This window comes from Agelaius tricolor, unplaced genomic scaffold, assembly GCF_023055355.1.
Source record: "Agelaius tricolor isolate 1412-34295 unplaced genomic scaffold, bAgeTri1.0.p SCAF_14, whole genome shotgun sequence".
Taxonomy (NCBI): domain Eukaryota; kingdom Metazoa; phylum Chordata; class Aves; order Passeriformes; family Icteridae; genus Agelaius; species Agelaius tricolor.
In genome coordinates this window covers 10,106,731-10,123,629 of record NW_027269274.1, presented here as the reverse complement: position 1 = coordinate 10,123,629, position 16,899 = coordinate 10,106,731, and the positions used below count along the sequence as shown (strand labels likewise).

Here is a 16,899-nt window from a genome sequence, read left to right as displayed (position 1 = left end):
AACTTCACTGACGTAAAAAGGATTACGTTGGTGAAAATGTGGGCCTTAAATATTTTTACCCAAAATAGATGTTTGGCAAACCTCGCTTTACTGCTTTTTCTCAATTAAAACCCCTTTGTTTCCTGAGTAGGTGAAGTTTAGTGTGATTTAGCAATGCAAAGGACATGAAATTTAGATACAGCTAAAATCTAAGCCAACAAGGCTGGGCTTTAATGGAATTGAACACATACAAAATTCCCTTGTAATGTTTATCACATGAAAACAACTAAAAGTTGCAATCTTCATTTTATCATTACTATAACCTACCTAGGCACTGGGACATGTTAGAGGTTTCTCTAACTTGCATTTTTCCACTTGAAAAAGGCAATGTCTTCATATTTTAGTCACAGTAGTTCTGAACTTTCTTTAAATTGCTAGAGATGCAGTGTAGTCCCATATTTACCTTATGTGGAAATAAAACGGTGTTTTCCCAGTTCTGCTTTTCAAGTTTCATCTGTTTTACTGGGCCCACAACCTTTTCACTTCCCTAAAAGCGCCACTGGAGGAGGCTGGGTCCTTTGCCCACTGTGCAGCTTCAGGGCTGTGCTGTTGGCTGTTTCTGAGGCTGGAGAGAGGAAGGTGAGAATTTTCAGTGGGCTCAAGCAGATCCAAATATGCTGCTGTGGGAGAGGATGCACAGCCTCCAGCCCTTGTGGCAGCACCTGCCCCTGTGTGGCTGCATGTCGTGATGGAGGAGGGATCTGATACTTTTTCACATCTGAAGAACCCTCCTGAGCATCTCAGCCTTTCAATACTGCTGGGAGGTGAAATGCAATAGAAAATATCAGGAAAGTGTAACTGAGGCATCTGTGTTTCTCACTGAGATTTCCCTATGAGGGAAAAAAAACAAAGAAAAAGTATTAGAAATGCAGGCAGGCAGTGCACAGCACCTGGGAAGAGAGTGCAGAACACACAGAATGATCCCTGGCCCAAGCTCACTCACACAGTGTGACAAGTTCTGGATGCACCAAACCTTTTGTTTGTGTCCTGATCCCCTTTGATGTGCACACAGAATCCAGGGGAAACTTCAGCACAGCCCTTGGGTGTAGGCTGAGAGACTGCCTTCAGCATCCCTGGGTGTCCAGAGCTCCTGTAGAAATTGCAGCCCTGACCAGGCCATTGGACACCAGCACACCCAAGACAAATATCCAAAGTCTTCTTTTCTGCTCAGGCAGAATTTCTAGATAGACACAAGGACATGTTAAAACCAAACAGACACGATATACAATAGCACAAATTCTGATGCCTCACTACAGCACAAACCTGTACAGCAGAGAATAATGGGAAAATGCACAAAAGTCACTGCCTCCTAGAATGCCACTCTGGGCTTGTCCTTACTGAAACATCCCTGCAGCTTCATCCTTTACAGCATCCTTCCTGAGCAAACACTATAACAGAGAAACTTCCTTTCTCAGCTAGATCATATTTTCTTAACCATGAATCTGCTGAGAGTGCCTCAAACTGCAGACCTAGTTTTGAGGTCTGCAGGCACACTTTGGGGCATAAACCCAAAGCTGGATATTACAAGCTCCAGTGGCAGGTGGCAGCCTCTGAGCTGACTCAGCCCCTTTTCCATCCCTCTGTGATCTCTGCATGCTCTTCTCAAGCTGTGAACTGGTTAATTCTTCTGAGCCCCACGACAGTGAAAGCAAGCTGACACACATCTAAGTTTTGCTCAAGGCTTTGGAAACACTACAAGCCTTTATTAACAGCAGGGGAAATGCACAGATCTAGACAAATATAATTACTTCTGATCCCTTTTTTCTGCCAGCTTTTCATGAGAACCAGCAATGGCTGGGACAAGATTTTGGGAATGAATTTTTGTGCATCTATGACTGATGTCTCACATCAGCATCCTTCATTTGGTATTACAGCACAACTGAGTCCTCATTCCATGCTGTGAAATACATGTGAATTTTCCCAACCCATCCATTTTGTGCATCAGGAAGAGATTTCCTTCCCTTTTTTCACCCCTTCAACAACTCCTTTGAAAATCTATAGTTACTTCTGTCCCTTGATATTACTTGGGCATTTTCCATTCTCTCTTTTGCCACCTTTCAGGAGAGAACTTCAGTCAAACTGGTTGCCCTGCTCAGACAGCCTTTCTGGCATTGGCACAGCCCAGTCAAACACTGGTGATAACACAGAGTTAAAGTCCTTTTAAGTGGCTTTTGTCTGGTGGCTGTGTGCTAAAGATCTAGCCAGGAAAGGCAGATAAACCTCATCATTCAAGCTTTAAAAAATTTTCCTGTAGATAATAATTGCCCTGCTTTATAAAGTTAAAAAGGAGCCGTAGGCTGAACTATTCATGAGTTGCTTGGTGCCACATAGCACAGAGCCATTAAAGGTGGGAAAGGCAGCAAAGGCTCCTCCACACTCAGCAGTTTACACCTAAGAACTGCCTGGCTCTGCTCATACTTGGCTTTCCATACATGCTCTACAGAGGCTGACTTTTCCTGCCTATGATTTTCTCCTCTTTTTTAGGTTGCTTGCACAGTTCTGTGTTACAAATTACTCCTCATTTTTAAGGGGACTTGAAAGAAAAGTGATCTTCATGGACGGACAAAAGGAGGGATTGTGTTGCATTTGGTGAGTGCTTTGCTGTTTTTAGAGGTCACCTGTGGTATTTCTGCCTCAGCCTTTGCTATTTCCCATTTACTGCAGCAGCAAACTATTAGTAATCTGATGAGCCAACCAGCCACCTGGCAAAACAAGGGTTAGTCAGCCTGAATTGATTATTCACACATTTCCATCTGATTTACAAATCAAGGTTGAAAGAAGCAAAAATAATCAAGCAGAGTAAAGAAAAATAAATAAATAAAAAGGAAGTTCAAAATCTATTTGTTGGTTTTGTGTGTTTTTTGAAGGTCTTTTTGTTTTTTTTAAGTTAGTCTCCTGCAGATGGATCCCTTCCATGTGCCACAAAGCCCATGGTCACATCCAGCTGAGATCTACTGGGCTTTGGCTTTCAGCACCAGAACAGTTACAGAGGGAACAAAAAAGCCTGTCAGACTCTCCAGTAATGTTATGATCACATTAACTTAGCAGTCCTTGACACTCACAGATAAGGACTGTAAGTTCTCTCAGTACTACAGAAATATTGACACAAAGAATATGTTTATCCCTGGCTGTGTCTCTGCAGGACAAGGTGGAAACAGCAACAGCAATCTCAGGACTTAATTTCTTTGGCCTTGCCAGGGCATCTGTGCTCCAGGGACAACAGCTGATTGATTTTGGGTTTTTTTTCTTTCCTCCACTGGTTTGAAAATTATGTTGTCTTTTCAAGTCAGCATCATAGGTCCAAGGGGAGATAAATTGGAAGAAACTCATTTTAGGATTATTTATGCTATTAGGATTTTGACTGTTAAAGACAGTGGGGGGACCTGGGGAGAGTTTCTGATTTTCTCCCAAACTTTCTGTTCATTAAGAGAGAAAACGTTAGCTGACCTTCTGGCTGTATTTCTCTAAGCCATCTTTAGCCAGGTCCAGCTCCAGTCTCGGGTTTCCATGTGTAACCCCTGCACTTTAATCTGGCAAAAGCACCCACAGAGCAGAGCTGTTCCTGCTGGAATCATGGACATCGAGGGAATCAGCCCCCTCTGCAGGGACAGGGCTGTGCTGAGTGTGGGACACACAAGGTGTGCCATCAGTGCAGGGACAGGGCTGTGCTGAGTGTGTGACACACAAGGTGTGACATCAGTGCAGGGACAGGGCTGTGCTGAGTGTGGGACACACAAGGTGTGCCATCAGTGCAGGGACAGGGCTGTGCTGAGTGTGTGACACACAAGGTGTCCCATCAGTGCAGGGACAGGGCTGTGCTGAGTGTGGGACACACAAGGTGTGCCATCAGTGCAGGGACAGGGCTGTGCTGAGTGTGTGACACACAAGGTGTGACATCAGTGCAGGGACAGGGGTATACTGAGTGTGGGACACATAAGTGTCCCATCAGTGCAGGGACAGGGCTGTGCTGAGTGTGTGACACAGGAGGTGTGCCATCAGTGCAGGGACAGGGCTGTGCTGAGTGTGTGACACACGAGGTGTGCCATCAGTGCAGGGACAGGGCTGTGCTGAGTGTGGGACACACGAGGGTCCCATCAGTGCAGGGACAGGGCTGTGCTGAGTGTGTGACACACGAGGTGTGCCATCAGTGCAGGGACAGGGCTGTGCTGAGTGTGTGACACACGAGGTGTGCCATCAGTGCAGGGACAGGGCTGTGCTGAGTGTGGGACACACGAGGTGTGCCATCACTGCCTCCCCTGGCTTGGTGGCGAGCTGAAGCAACAGAGCTGTTGGGGCTCGGCTCTTTCCACCCTGGTCCTGAAGTTGCCCAGCAGGCGATGCCTTCAATGGAACACACAAGGCTCATGGAAAGGGGTTCCAGAGCAAGGGGCACAGCCCAGCCCAAGCTGCCCCTCCCGAAGATGACTCAGGGACAGGCAGGTCTGTAAATGTGACAAAACCCACTGACTCACCTGGAGGAGATTCAGAACCCACTTCTGCTCATCCAAGTTTGGGAAAGCAAAATATACAAGAAGACGTAGAGGAAGATGAGGGATTGGATGGAGGCTGGCTCCAGTTCAGGAGTGGATCTGCGATAAACTGTGTTCCCCTGCCCTCTCCTGGAAGGAATACGCCAGGGCTGGGTGCGCTCCTGCAGGATCCTTGTGCTGAGCACTGCGGGCTCAGGGAGGGGCTGAGAGGAGATGCTGGTTCTGCAGACAGTGTTTACAGAATGAACAGCTGTGACCACCTTGTGTGCACCGTGCATTGCCAACACCGTGTCTGCCAGACACTGGCACACCTCTCGAGAATTTCAATGTCTTCAAGGAAGAGCTGCCTGCCTGTCTGGCTATTTGCATTCAATTGGGAAACAGGGAGGGTGACCCAACCGAGGGAATGTAGAGCCTCTCGCTCACCTTAAACAGCAAACACAAAGCCTACATGCAAACACAGTAACCTTGGCTCAGGTCACAGCTGGAGCACCACCAGGCACCAACAGACAGAGCTCCTGGGGTACCAGGGCACAGCAGGCAGCTGGGACCCCATCACTGGGCCACTGAAACAGTGGGAGCCCAGCACAGAGGTCAACTCAATCTCCTTGGAGGCTTAGAGCAGAGAAAGCATGAAAGTCCTCCAAATTGGGAAGATCCAGGTCTGGTTCCTGGTCTTGAGCCTTCAGCTGTGATGTTGCTATTACTGCTCCAGGCACACAGTTCAGTTAATGTGACCCATTTACATAGATTCACACCCAGATATATGAGGAGATTTTGCAAAGCTTCCTGCTCCTCCAGGGGCACTGGAATTACATTCTTCTTTTTTCTAAACATCAGACAGCCAAAGCAATACTAGTCCTGTCCTACAAAGGACTGATTAGCAAATCACCGCTGTTGAGATAATAATGGGAGCAATGAACCACAAAAGCCAAGTGCACAAACTCTATAAATAAGTCTCTGGTTCAGTAGTTACAGCGCAGGACTGTGGATCAGGAGCTCTGGAATGGCAGAACCAACCACATGTGCCCCAGGTAACCTCAGAAGTGTCTCACATGCTTCAAGCTTTCTTTCTAGTTGTGTTCCACCAAGTCTTTCTAAACCCAGCAAAGAGTTGTGCAAACAGCTATGGCTCATCAGGTGGGTAAATCACCTCCTTCCAGCTGGGGTGCTCTCAACCCAGCATCGCAGGCAGGCTGTGAGCAAAGGTTGGTGGAGACATGATCCTTTAAACCTTCCCTAACTGCTCTGTCTTCATGATGGGGGTGTCTCTGAGAGCAGAACAGACCCACCTAATATCTTGACCAGTTCCACAACTATTTTTTCCCTTCTCCACGTGAACATAATTCTGTTTGCTGGGTTTGCAGTATTTTCACCATCTCTTTACACTCCCTTTCACCCTCTTATCAAAGAGATGAACTTCAATAAAGTAGTTCCAGCTGTTAAACAGCGAGTTTTGTATTTTCTGCTTCTATACAGGGTTAAAAGCAATGTTCCTGTTCATCACAGAAATAAATGTTAAATGGAAGTTGAGTTATATCTCTCCTGTGACTAATGTTCTAGCTTGTTTTCCAAAGTTAATTCTTCATACACTTTTTTCCCCCTCTTGTTCCTTTTTACATTTGTCCAGACTCCTGTGTTCCCACGGGACTAATTACCCACTCAGCAGTTACTCTGAAGTCCAATTGTAATAGCTGGCAAAACTCTGCTCCTCTATGCAAGCTTTAAAAATATTTCCTCAATTTATTTCAAATAGCACCACTCTCCGGAGCTTCTTCCCAGTTTGTGTTGCCCTGGACTGAGATTTATTTTGCTGCTGTTGAGAGCTGACTGCTTTGTTTGTCCCAGGGCAGATATTCTCAGCAGAATAATTAATAATAAAAAACAGACCAAAAAACCCCAAACAACTGGATCACTCATATCAAAAAGTATCCATTGTGATGCAATCTTCTATTTTCTCATCTAGTGGGTCCTTAGGAGCAATGCAAGCAATGAAAAACCACTGATTCAGGCCTGGTTATTCTTTCTTAAAATACAGATGTGATCATAGTGTTTTCATTCTCATCCACATTATATTGTCTGAAAGTTTGGGGGAAGATTAATTACATATTCTGCAATCTAAAGATACTCATTTTCTTATTCTGTAGGTGTTTGTGAGCAAAATATTTATCCCTGGTGGTGTTACAAGCAATAATGGAGAGCTAAATTCAGATTACTGGCATACATTTTTTTTCTCCACAAACACTGCTTGAGAGGAAAATATGTCCCTTCCCAATTCTGCAACTATTTAAATGTCTATATGGCCAGAAGTGACTCACCTCATCTCCTTGCTCTGTGGTTTCACCTCCTGTTCCTTAAGGATAATAATCTTGGCAAAGTACAATACAAAACAAACTCATGTTCATAAAATGGATTTCAAGTACCTGGTGAAGAAAATATAGAAAAAAGATGATGAGAAAGTCCTTTTTTTCAGGATATCTGAATTGTGCTAGAGGCAGAGGGAATATGGCAGCTTTTATGAGAAGAGCCTGTAATCACTGAATTGGAGAGAACATCACATCTTATTGAGTGGTTTAATTCTTCCACAACCTCTACTTAATGACATGCTAGTTCTTCTTTTCCCTAGGGAAAAGAGATATCTAAACCACTGCAAATCACCCAGTTTTTGTCCAAGTGGAATCTGTCTGCTGCAGAGGCTGGCACAGCAAGTGCCCTCAGCTCTAAAGCCAATCTACCCCAAAGATCAAGCCACGTGTACATGGTTTTGCACAAATTTCCACGTGACAGTGACCGCCCTGTGAATTACTGCAGGCACTCAGGTTTCCCTGGATACCATTAGGGCTCCTGGCCATCAGCAAGCAGCATCTCCCTCTCTACAGTGAGGCATTGATCCTGCAAACCTGTCAGAGTCAGCAGAACTTCACTGTGGTAGTTCTCTTTGGAATTCCTGCCTGAATATCACAGCCCCTAAGGTAAATCCTGCCCTGCAAAGTGTGCAGCATTGCCAACACCAGCCCTTCTCCTCCCTGCCTTCTTAGCACAGCCACTCAAGGAAAATCCTTTTGCTTTTACACCTAGGAATAAACTAGTTATCTCTATCAGAGAAGACAGAAAGGATGTTGCTTTTGGAATGTCAAGGTCTTCACTTTTACCACGCAAACTCTGTTATAATCACAATATTTTGCTGATGGGACCCACATCAAACCAACACAGCAGCACCAGTTCTAACCAGGGTTATTTCACTGGGGGGTTCAGCAGAGGATAATGAAATCAATTGCAAACTCTGGATATTTTTAGGAAAAATTGATTTGGCAATTAAAAATCTCATTTCAAGACTTGTCTCAGTTATATTTCCAGCTCAAAATTACAGATTTTTAAAGATAACCCACCTCTGCACCTATATGTTAAAAACCAATGTCCTTCATTTTTGTAAGTCTAGCAATTTTTAATAGCTTTCTACATCTTACAGATATTTCATTTCATGAGCCAATAAAAATGTTCTTGCCAATGTTACAGACTCTTTTCTCACTTTCCCCAGGTCATACCCTACATGTGGCCACATCCTGGGCCCAGCTACCCCCAGCTGGCTAAAGGAGAGGATGCTGCACACAGCCACAGGCATGCTGGAACTCCTCCTGCTGCATTGGCAACTTGGAAAACCTCAGGATTTCCAAAACTCCAAGCTGGGAGCTGTTCTTAATCCGTCATCAGCATTTTAAGAAGAATCTAAGAACTGTCTGGGCATTTATAGAAAAAATTGGAAATGTCAAACACTCCTTCCTCAAACACCCCTGACCTTTGTGCAGAGCTGTCAAGGTGGACCATGGCTGGGGCCAGCACAGAGCTGATGGGATCAGGAACAGCATTTCCTGGAGCTCAGGCTGGATGCAGCCACTCCAGGCTGGGTCTGGCAGATGTGGGATGCCAGCAGTGCCTCAGCAGCAGGCAGGGCTGGCACTGGTGCCAGGAGGTCACCATGAATCACATCCTGTCACAGCCCCTGCCCTGCCACAGCCCCCAGGGAGGGCAGAGCCTGGGGAAATCCTGCCCCAGGGATTTCTCCTCCTTCCCTGCAGCACTGGGAAACCTTCCCTGACTCTGGCAGAGGGTCAGGTGCAGCACTGTGTCACCCCATGTCACCACGGCGGTTTTGGTACCAGCTGAAGCTGCTGCTGCCTTCAGCAGCCCTCCACACAGGCATCCAAAATAGCTGCACACAGATAACTCCTGTCCTCCTGATCCTCCACCCCAGAGATGGGTGCCAGGTCACATCCAGGGATTTACTGATCCCCTCTGCTGTGCTGGCTGCTGCAGCTCCGTGACAAGTGGCATTTGTTTGTGCCAGCCTGTGTCCCAAGCACTGCAAGGGCTGTGAGTTTGCTGGACTTTTATCTGCTCACAGCTCAACAGTGGAGGATGCTCCTTCCAAAATCAAGTCCTGTTTGCTTTCAGTCAGAGGTTTGCTTCTAGAGCAGGAATTTGCAAGGAAGCTCTGGGTGTGTGAGCAGATCCCCAAGGGCCAGGGGCCACCCGTGCTGGCATTGGTGACAGCTGAATGCCACTACCAGCCCTGGGAAGAGGGACAGGATTGCAGCCTTTGACGTCATTCCAGAGGGATCCAGCTCAGACATCTGTCCCAGGAGGAGATTGCACATGGCCCCTGAGCACGGGCACGTTGTGCAATGCCAGCACAGGCTTTACTGAGGGATCAGGCACATCCCTGCCTCCAGCAGCTCAGCACCACCTGCATCAGCCTGAAGTGGGGAGGGATGGCAGGAGTTTGGCAAAGAAATTGGTGCAAGTCTGCTCAAAAAGCTGTTTAATAATTTGCCTCCAGGCAAAAACATTTCAAAATAAGAGGGGATATCACCGTGGAGCAGCAAAAGGATGGACAAAAGATCAGTTTGCCCTCGCAGGCAGGGCTGTTTGCACAGAGAAGAGGAGAAAGTTTCAATAATTCTTATTTGTTTTTTTCTTTTGGGGGCACTGCCTAACACAAATGGGTTTGGTAAAGAGAAATAAGGGCTACAAATATCCCAGGGACCCATTGGTTGGCACAAGTGTGTGGAGATGTTGAGGCCTTGTCCAGGAAAGAGAATCAAGAGAAATTGATGGGAAGCCAGAAGATGGTGATGGTTTTGGAGTTGGTGGAAGGGAAAAAATTAGAGCACACAGAAGAGCTCCAATCCAGCCAAAGGAACACAGAAAGCCCCAGGACACTCCCAGGATGCCAGGGGCAAATGGCTCAGTGCTGGACCCAGGTATGGGCTGTCACCTCCAAGGAGGATGCTGAGGGCCAACATTCCTGTCCAGGTAACAGAGGAACCACTGGGCTCAAAGCTGGGCCAAAGAATGGAGAGGGTTGGAGGCTTTCCAGAAAAGGAATGAGAGCTCTGCTTTTGCCATGAGAGGCTGAGCAGAGCTGCTGGGGGAGCTCCAGCCAGGCAGGACAGCACTGGAGCAGGCACAGGCTGAGCTCAGCTGTGCCATGGCTTTGCTGCCCACCAGCAGCAGGAAGGTGGCCCAGTCATCAGAGCCCAATGGGTGAGAAGAATCCTCATAAAAACACAAGCCAGCAGAAAAATGTCAGTCACCCAAACAAGAGGTGCAAAAGGAATAAAAATGCTGAAAAAAAATCACCTTGAGCAGAGGCTCCTGGGCCACACTGGAAGGCAGCCCCTGCATGGGACAGGGCCAGCCTGAGGACTTGGCATTTCTCAACCCTTTTTTGAAGCCCATTGAGACTCAGGCAGGAGACAAGAAATTTTGTCAGCTCAATAACTGCTGCCTCCTCCTCCCTCACACCCAATTTCCAGAGGAAAATGTGCCAGGAGCCTTCTTTGGCTGCCTCCAAGCCTGCAGGCTGCTGAGGAGCCTCGTGGGCTGCTGCAAGGGGCTGTCTTGAGCAGCCATACCTTAATGGAGCTGCAGGATTTGCCACCTGAAAAGAGATCAGGCTGTGACCCAGGATGAGCAGAGCATGAAATCCCAGGTCTAGCACAGTGTATGGAGAGTGGGAGGTAAATCAGCTGCTGGAGGTTTCACTGGGCTTGGCCCAAAGCAATGCTGTGTATTCAAACACCGAAATTCAGAACAACCTAAAACACCTTCAGTTAGGAACTTCTACTGTAACAAAACATAGATGAATTGTACTGATAGAACCCCTTGATTCCCCATTTATCAGTGTCAAAAGCAGAAAATTACTAACAAGATTCTAGAAGAAGTATCAATAAAATAAATAAGTCTTTTAACCAATCCCTTGAGCATGGTTTAGCCATAGGCCAGGCTCAGAAAGCACTGAAAAGTTAGGATAACAGAAGTCTGAACAGTCTTTTTTTTACAGACCTTTTCCCACAGCCGAATGAACCACCCCAGCATGAGCTCCATTAGATTTTATCAGGGAAGCTTTAGAAGTGGGAACTGGCAAAGGGGCCTGGATCTGAAGGACAGGAATCAGATGCTTTCCCTCCAGGGTACAGCCTAGGGAAATTTGGATCAGTAAATGTAACACACACGTGGCAGGCCACTGGAGAGGGTCAGCCTGTTTTCCATACCTGGATGATGTTCTGCTGCTGTATCACAAAGGTTCACAGTAAGAGAGAGGCTGCCAACCTCAGCAGGAGCCAAAGCTGTTCCAAAGCCAGGCAATTTACCTTGGCCATGCTGCTGCTGACAGGGGAAAAGCCAGGAGCAGGCAGGGAGCAGGGTCCCTGCTGAGTCAGCCAATGCCCAGGGCCCAGAGCTGCTCCTCTGGTGCTGAGCCGACCACGTGTGCCAGGCTTGCTCAACCCCTGGGGAGATGGGGTGAGCAGGGGAACTATTGCAGTGGGTACCTAATGCACCAGAACCTTTCAGCAGCAGGAATGGCTCCTGTCTCTGTGCCTGACTCAGCCTCCCAGGATTGCAAAATCCCTGCCCGTATCAAATGCAGGTGGTAGGATTTCTAATTTAGAAGCTGCTTTGGAACAAGAACAGAGAAGGCATTCAAGGCTGATGGCTTAACCTGGCACAAGTGTGCATTCAGCCAGGTGAGATCGTTGCCATGCCCCAAAGAAATTCCCATTGCAGGCTCTGAGAGCCCTTGCCCCATTTTCCACGGGGGAAATCTGGCCTCAGGACACACCTCCCATGGCTGGGGCAGGAAGGCAGAGTGAGCACCACAAAGAACAACTCGAGGAGCAGTGAGAAGGCAGCAATGCTGATGCTCTCTGCAGGCAGCTGAGCTGCAAGCACGGCTCAAGGGAAGGGCTGCCCCGGGGCAGAGCCTCCCTGCGGGGCTGGGATGGGATGGGCTGTGCAGGATGCAGGCAGGTTCGTCTCTGCTGGAACAAAACGGGCTGGGAGAGTCTAAACTCGAACCTGCCCAAGAGGGAAAACAGAGCACAGCAGAGACTTGGCAGGCAGTGACACTGGGGTGGGGGCTGAGGGGGAGATGCTGACAGAACATGGGAGGCAAACAATAGGAAACAAGCTCCCATTTCACCTCCTAACCTCTAAATGTCTAAAAATCCACCATCAGTAGGGGTGTGAGCCACTCACCTGTAGCTGTCAGTAGTCAACAAGGCACATCCAAGAAGGCAGACAGGCACTGAGAGCTCAGCAGCAGAACTGAGTCAGAAGGAGCTGCTTTACCTGATCCACTGGCCCCAGGAGGTGCCTGCCTGCTGCTGAACTAGGGGGAAAGGACGTTTTTCCTATAGGCTGAAGAGACCCATGGGAAACAGGCGTCATTTGGTAGTGACAGCATTCCCACCTAGGAAGAGAAAGCAGCCAAAACCCAGCAAAATGACATTAAGATCAATATTGGCAGCATTGCTGAGAGACACAGCTCAGAGGCAGGAGAGTGGTTTTGGGGCAGAGTTCTGGCTATCCAAAAAGGGAACAGGGACTGTGAGTATTTCAATGATGAACTCAGCATCACAGGAAAAAGACCTTTACCCTGCCTTGGGAAAGGGAGTCATCTCTCAGAAATACCCACCTCCTTCCCCAACAGCAGCTCTCAGGAGCTAATTCCTCCTAGGAGCAGTGATGGGGTAAGTGATCTGCAGGTTGTTTTCAGGTGAGAGGCCTTTGAGTTAACAGCAAATACAGGCCTGCTGTGTTAAATGAACTTTATTCCATTTGCAAAACATTGTGAGCTGCTCACACAGCCTCTGAGCTGGCTGCATCTGCCAGGTCAAACTGTGTTGGAAGGATCTGACTCATTTCTTTCATCAGACCTACAAGAAAGTGATTCAGGAATAATCTGTAATATCTCAATCAGCCCTGTAATCCTCCATAGCTCTCCTGCCTCAATTCATCACTCCATGGCAATGACTTTGGGAGCCCATTCAGTGCCAGTGAGGTGTGGGAAGTGACAATAGTTATCACCCAAGGAGGTCAGCAAAAGAAAAGGGGTTAAGGGATCTACTCCTCATCATCCACTGGAAGCCAGAGCAGATTGTGTTTAGATGGGAGCACTGGTACTCATGACAGCACTCAGGACACATCTCAGCAAGGATTGCCAGACCTGTGATGGACTCAGTGAGCCCAGGGAGGAGATAGGATCCAGCCCTGAGGGAGAGGGAGGAAACAGGGCTTGGGAATGGAGGAACAGGAGCTTGGGGTGGAGTGTGAGCAAAGTTGTAGAAAAAGCCCAGGGCTTGTCCAGTCATTGTGCTGAGGGAGCCTCTGCCTGTCACAGGGAGCGCTTGGAACAGTGGAAGAGCCTCAGTGTTCAAAAAATGCCTTTGCCTGATCTCTGAAGAATTGGAGATTAGGACAAGACTAAGGAACTGCCAATCTGGAACAGACCAGTGGTGCCTGCATTCAAGCACCCAGTCTCCAACAGAGTCCAAATTTGGCTGCTTTAGAGGAAAATCTTCGATAGCAGCCCAGTTCCAGGAAGAGTGTGATACACCGAGTGCTCTCTCCCCTTGGGATGGCCACAGAGCTGCAGCAGGGCAGAAAAGCTATTTATAAGTGTATCAGATGTCAGCTGAGCTCTCTGCACTTTCTTTTCTTGATCGTACATCAAGTCTAATGAGAAGGAATACAGGCTGAGGGGAACAAATGAGCCCAGGTTAACGAAGAGGTGTCCATCTAATACAATACACACAGGGAAGAAGAGCAGCTGGCTCTGTGCCCAGCACTGCTACAAAGCCTCTGAAAGCTGAGCAAGATCACTTTACTGACAGCACAGTGAAAGAGAAGGGTTGAGAGTGCTGTTTGTGATGATGGTTCTGCATTATTAGGCAGAGAATTTTTTTCAGCTGAAAAAAAACTGGATCCAAACCTGTTCATAGAACTTTCATTATGCTCTCTTGTAAGGACATGCTGTGCCTAAAAAAAAAAAAAAAACCAACAACCTGAAGGGTTAACTTTTTCTCTCCAGACTTGGTATGAGAGAGCTAGAATACAGATTTAAGCACAGAGAAAAGTTGATAGCTGTTCCAATTAACGTTCCAGCTAGCATCTGCTCTTTTTAATTAGTTGAAGTTTGGTGTTGTCTGGAGACAGGACTGCTGAGTGGAGCTGCACTGGATTGTTTTCTGCTTACACAGCTATTCTGGTCCCTCTTGTTCCTTGGAACTTCTTCTCCATTTCACAGAGCCCAGGGTCCACTGTGTGTGTGCTGGTTCTTGGGCTGTGCCCTCGGACTGTAGAGATGTTTCACTGCATCAGGCTTCAAACCTGTGCTTCCCACTGGAGGGAAAGCTGACAGAGGAAGGTACTTTATACAGGGCCTCTCCCCTTCCCAGACACGTGTTTTTACATTGCTCCACTTCTTGAAAACTTAGTGTTCATCTGCAAAAAGGCACTGCCACCAAGCAGATGCAGGTGCATGGAGGAGGCTTCCCCAGGACCTGCCAACCTTCCTGTTTTGCTGGAAGCTTGCTGATCCTTCACCTCACTCTTTGTAACATGACCTTTGAGGATCTGAGCGTTTCAATTACACACAGATGAATAATTTACAAGTCATGGCTGTTGCAATAAACAAGTCCTTCTGCTCTGTCCAAACATTCGACATCTTGTCTTAAATTCCCCTCAATTTGCAAAAACCTCCAGGACTTAAGCAACATTCAAAAAACTTTGGAGGAGCAACTGATGAGGGAAGAGCAGGGTGGCATTTCACAGCAGCAAACAGCACTGGCAGCAAGTATTCCTCTTATCTCCCAGCAGGGCACTGACCTGTTGTACAAACTCCAGGTAGGAAAGCCACTGGCAAAGCAACCCCCAATGTAATATTTACCTAAGAAGAGACATTTCAGTGGAAAACAACCTGCAGGATCTGCTGACATCTCAGTGGGGAGGAGAACAGCGGTCATTCACACCGGTGCAGGCAAAAAGAAGAGGAACAGGATCTGGAATTTCAAAGCATTTCTGAGTAATAAAGCTGCTGTTGCGTGAGGAGTGTGTTTGTGCTGTCCATGATTCCAGCTAAACAGACATCAAACGTGGATTTGGTGCTTGTCCCACAGGAGATCCCCTGCCCAGCATCAGCACTGTCACTGTGTTTCTGTGTGGCCCAGTATTCCATACTCAAAATACAGATGCAAATAGGCAGATCCTGCAAGAAAACAGCCAGGCTGGCACTAAACATTCCTGAACCACTGCACTGGTACCCAGGGATGCCTCATTCTCTGGCAAGGAGAAGTGGATCCCATGAGCTACCCTGGGAATATGAGCCACAGTTTTGAGTTACAGATAATAGTTCCTGCACAAGCTTCTCTGGAGAAGAAGACAGACAGGATTGAAACTGCTCAGGAGCAAAGTGCATAACAGGGTTGTTTTTATCTTTAATCCATTCCACATGAGCAGAAAGAGCTTGGAGTTGTGAAGCATGTGCTTCCTTTTGCAGCTCAACCCATAACTTTGGTTTATTAATCCTTTTTGCTGTGCTCCATAAGCTCCTGTTGAAGAAAATTTGTGTGTAGGACTTGCAGGATCAGCCCTTTTTACCAGCTGCAGTTTCACTATCTCCCAAAGTGATCAAAGCACAGGCTGTCACTGAAAGGGGCAATTCCATCTTTCCCCAGCCCTTGTGTCCCTCTTCCTCAAGCCATCACAGAGATCATGATAAAAAAGGATCTTTTCCTCAGGCAGGGTATTTTTCAGCTGGATCTATTCCCATGCAGTGACAGCAGCTGAAGTTTTGCCACAAAGCAAGAGCCAGGAAAAAGGCTGGAACTGTGCCTCAAGAGCTTAATGCAAAATCATGAAGTTTCAGTCTCAGGTTCCTGGGTCATTTGTCCGTGCAAATAATGTGGATTTATAGTCCAGTTTAAGAAAGTCTCCTTGGCTGCAGCTTTGTGGCTCTCTTTTGCACAGTGGGCCAAATGCAATCTCTAGTTCCCAAAAGAACTGAGCTCAGAGGGAAGTCTGGAACTAGTTACAGTTTTCATCTGGGGACCAGGTCTACGTGGTTATTCAGAGCTGGCCTTGAAATTGCAACCATATTGTTTGTTTATATCCTTACCAGAGCAAACAAGGGGGGTCACTCCACTGAACCCAGGCTCAGCCTCCATTGTCTAGAGACTTCACAAAACCTCCACCCTCAGAGATTTTCAAAAGAGCTGGGCAAGGCCTCGAGCAGGCTGGTATGGCTTGGAAGTTATCCCTGCTTTGAGCAGGAGGCTGGGCAAGAGCCCTCCAGGGTCCATCTCCAACAGCCTCACCCTGGGATTCTCTCATCTTCCCCTGCATCTGCAGGAGGCTCTGCCACAGCAGCCCCAAGCAGTCCCACACTGCCTGAGCCACACGCCAGGGAGCAAAACCCAACCAATTCTCCATGGCCTTGGCTGTGCTAGCTGGGAGCCAGAGCAAAGCACACACCTTATCTGTGTGCAGATGTCTCAGCACACACCAGAATTAGCTTTGCATTGCAAAAGAAACTGTCCCAGCTCTGGCCAGGATCCCAGGCTGAAGACTGCAGAACATTTTCTCTTCAGCAGGAAGGAGCCTGCATCCTCAGCAAGAGCAAGTGTGAAATACAAATCACTGAGCACCTGCTGCTCGTTGTCCAAGTCATCACACAGCAGCCCTGAGTAGCTGCAGTGAAAGGAAGAATGACAGGGACTTAATTTCCATATGGCCCTTCAGAAACTTCAGCAATTTTGATCCACTAGGCTGAAACCTGAGCTCTTGAAGGAATTGTGCACATTCACTCTGGATGAGACACGCCATGAACGCCCTGGGGGCTGGGGATCAGGACACAGGGTGGTTCTGCTCCATCAGCTTCTTTGCAAAGATGGGAGCCCAGCTCACAGATCTTCTTTCAGAGCCTTCCTCGGGGTCGCTTCTCCTTCAACCCAGAGGATGGAAGAAGGTTTCTTGGTGCCCGTCAGAGCTGGAGAGCTCATCTGTGATGTGCGAGGGGCACGGAGGAGCC

The 16,899-nt window shown here is 47.6% G+C and overlaps 1 long non-coding RNA gene across 1 annotated transcript; it reads right to left on the bottom strand.

The window, feature by feature from the left end:
* Positions 1–176: 176 nt before the first annotated feature.
* Positions 177–7,191, bottom strand: LOC139595683 (uncharacterized). Its single transcript, XR_011681088.1, has 3 exons — positions 6,848–7,191; positions 4,512–4,751; positions 177–1,219 (listed from the first exon to the last, which is right to left on the bottom strand). It is a non-coding gene; the product is annotated as an uncharacterized lncRNA (long non-coding RNA).
* Positions 7,192–16,899: the final 9,708 nt, after the last annotated feature.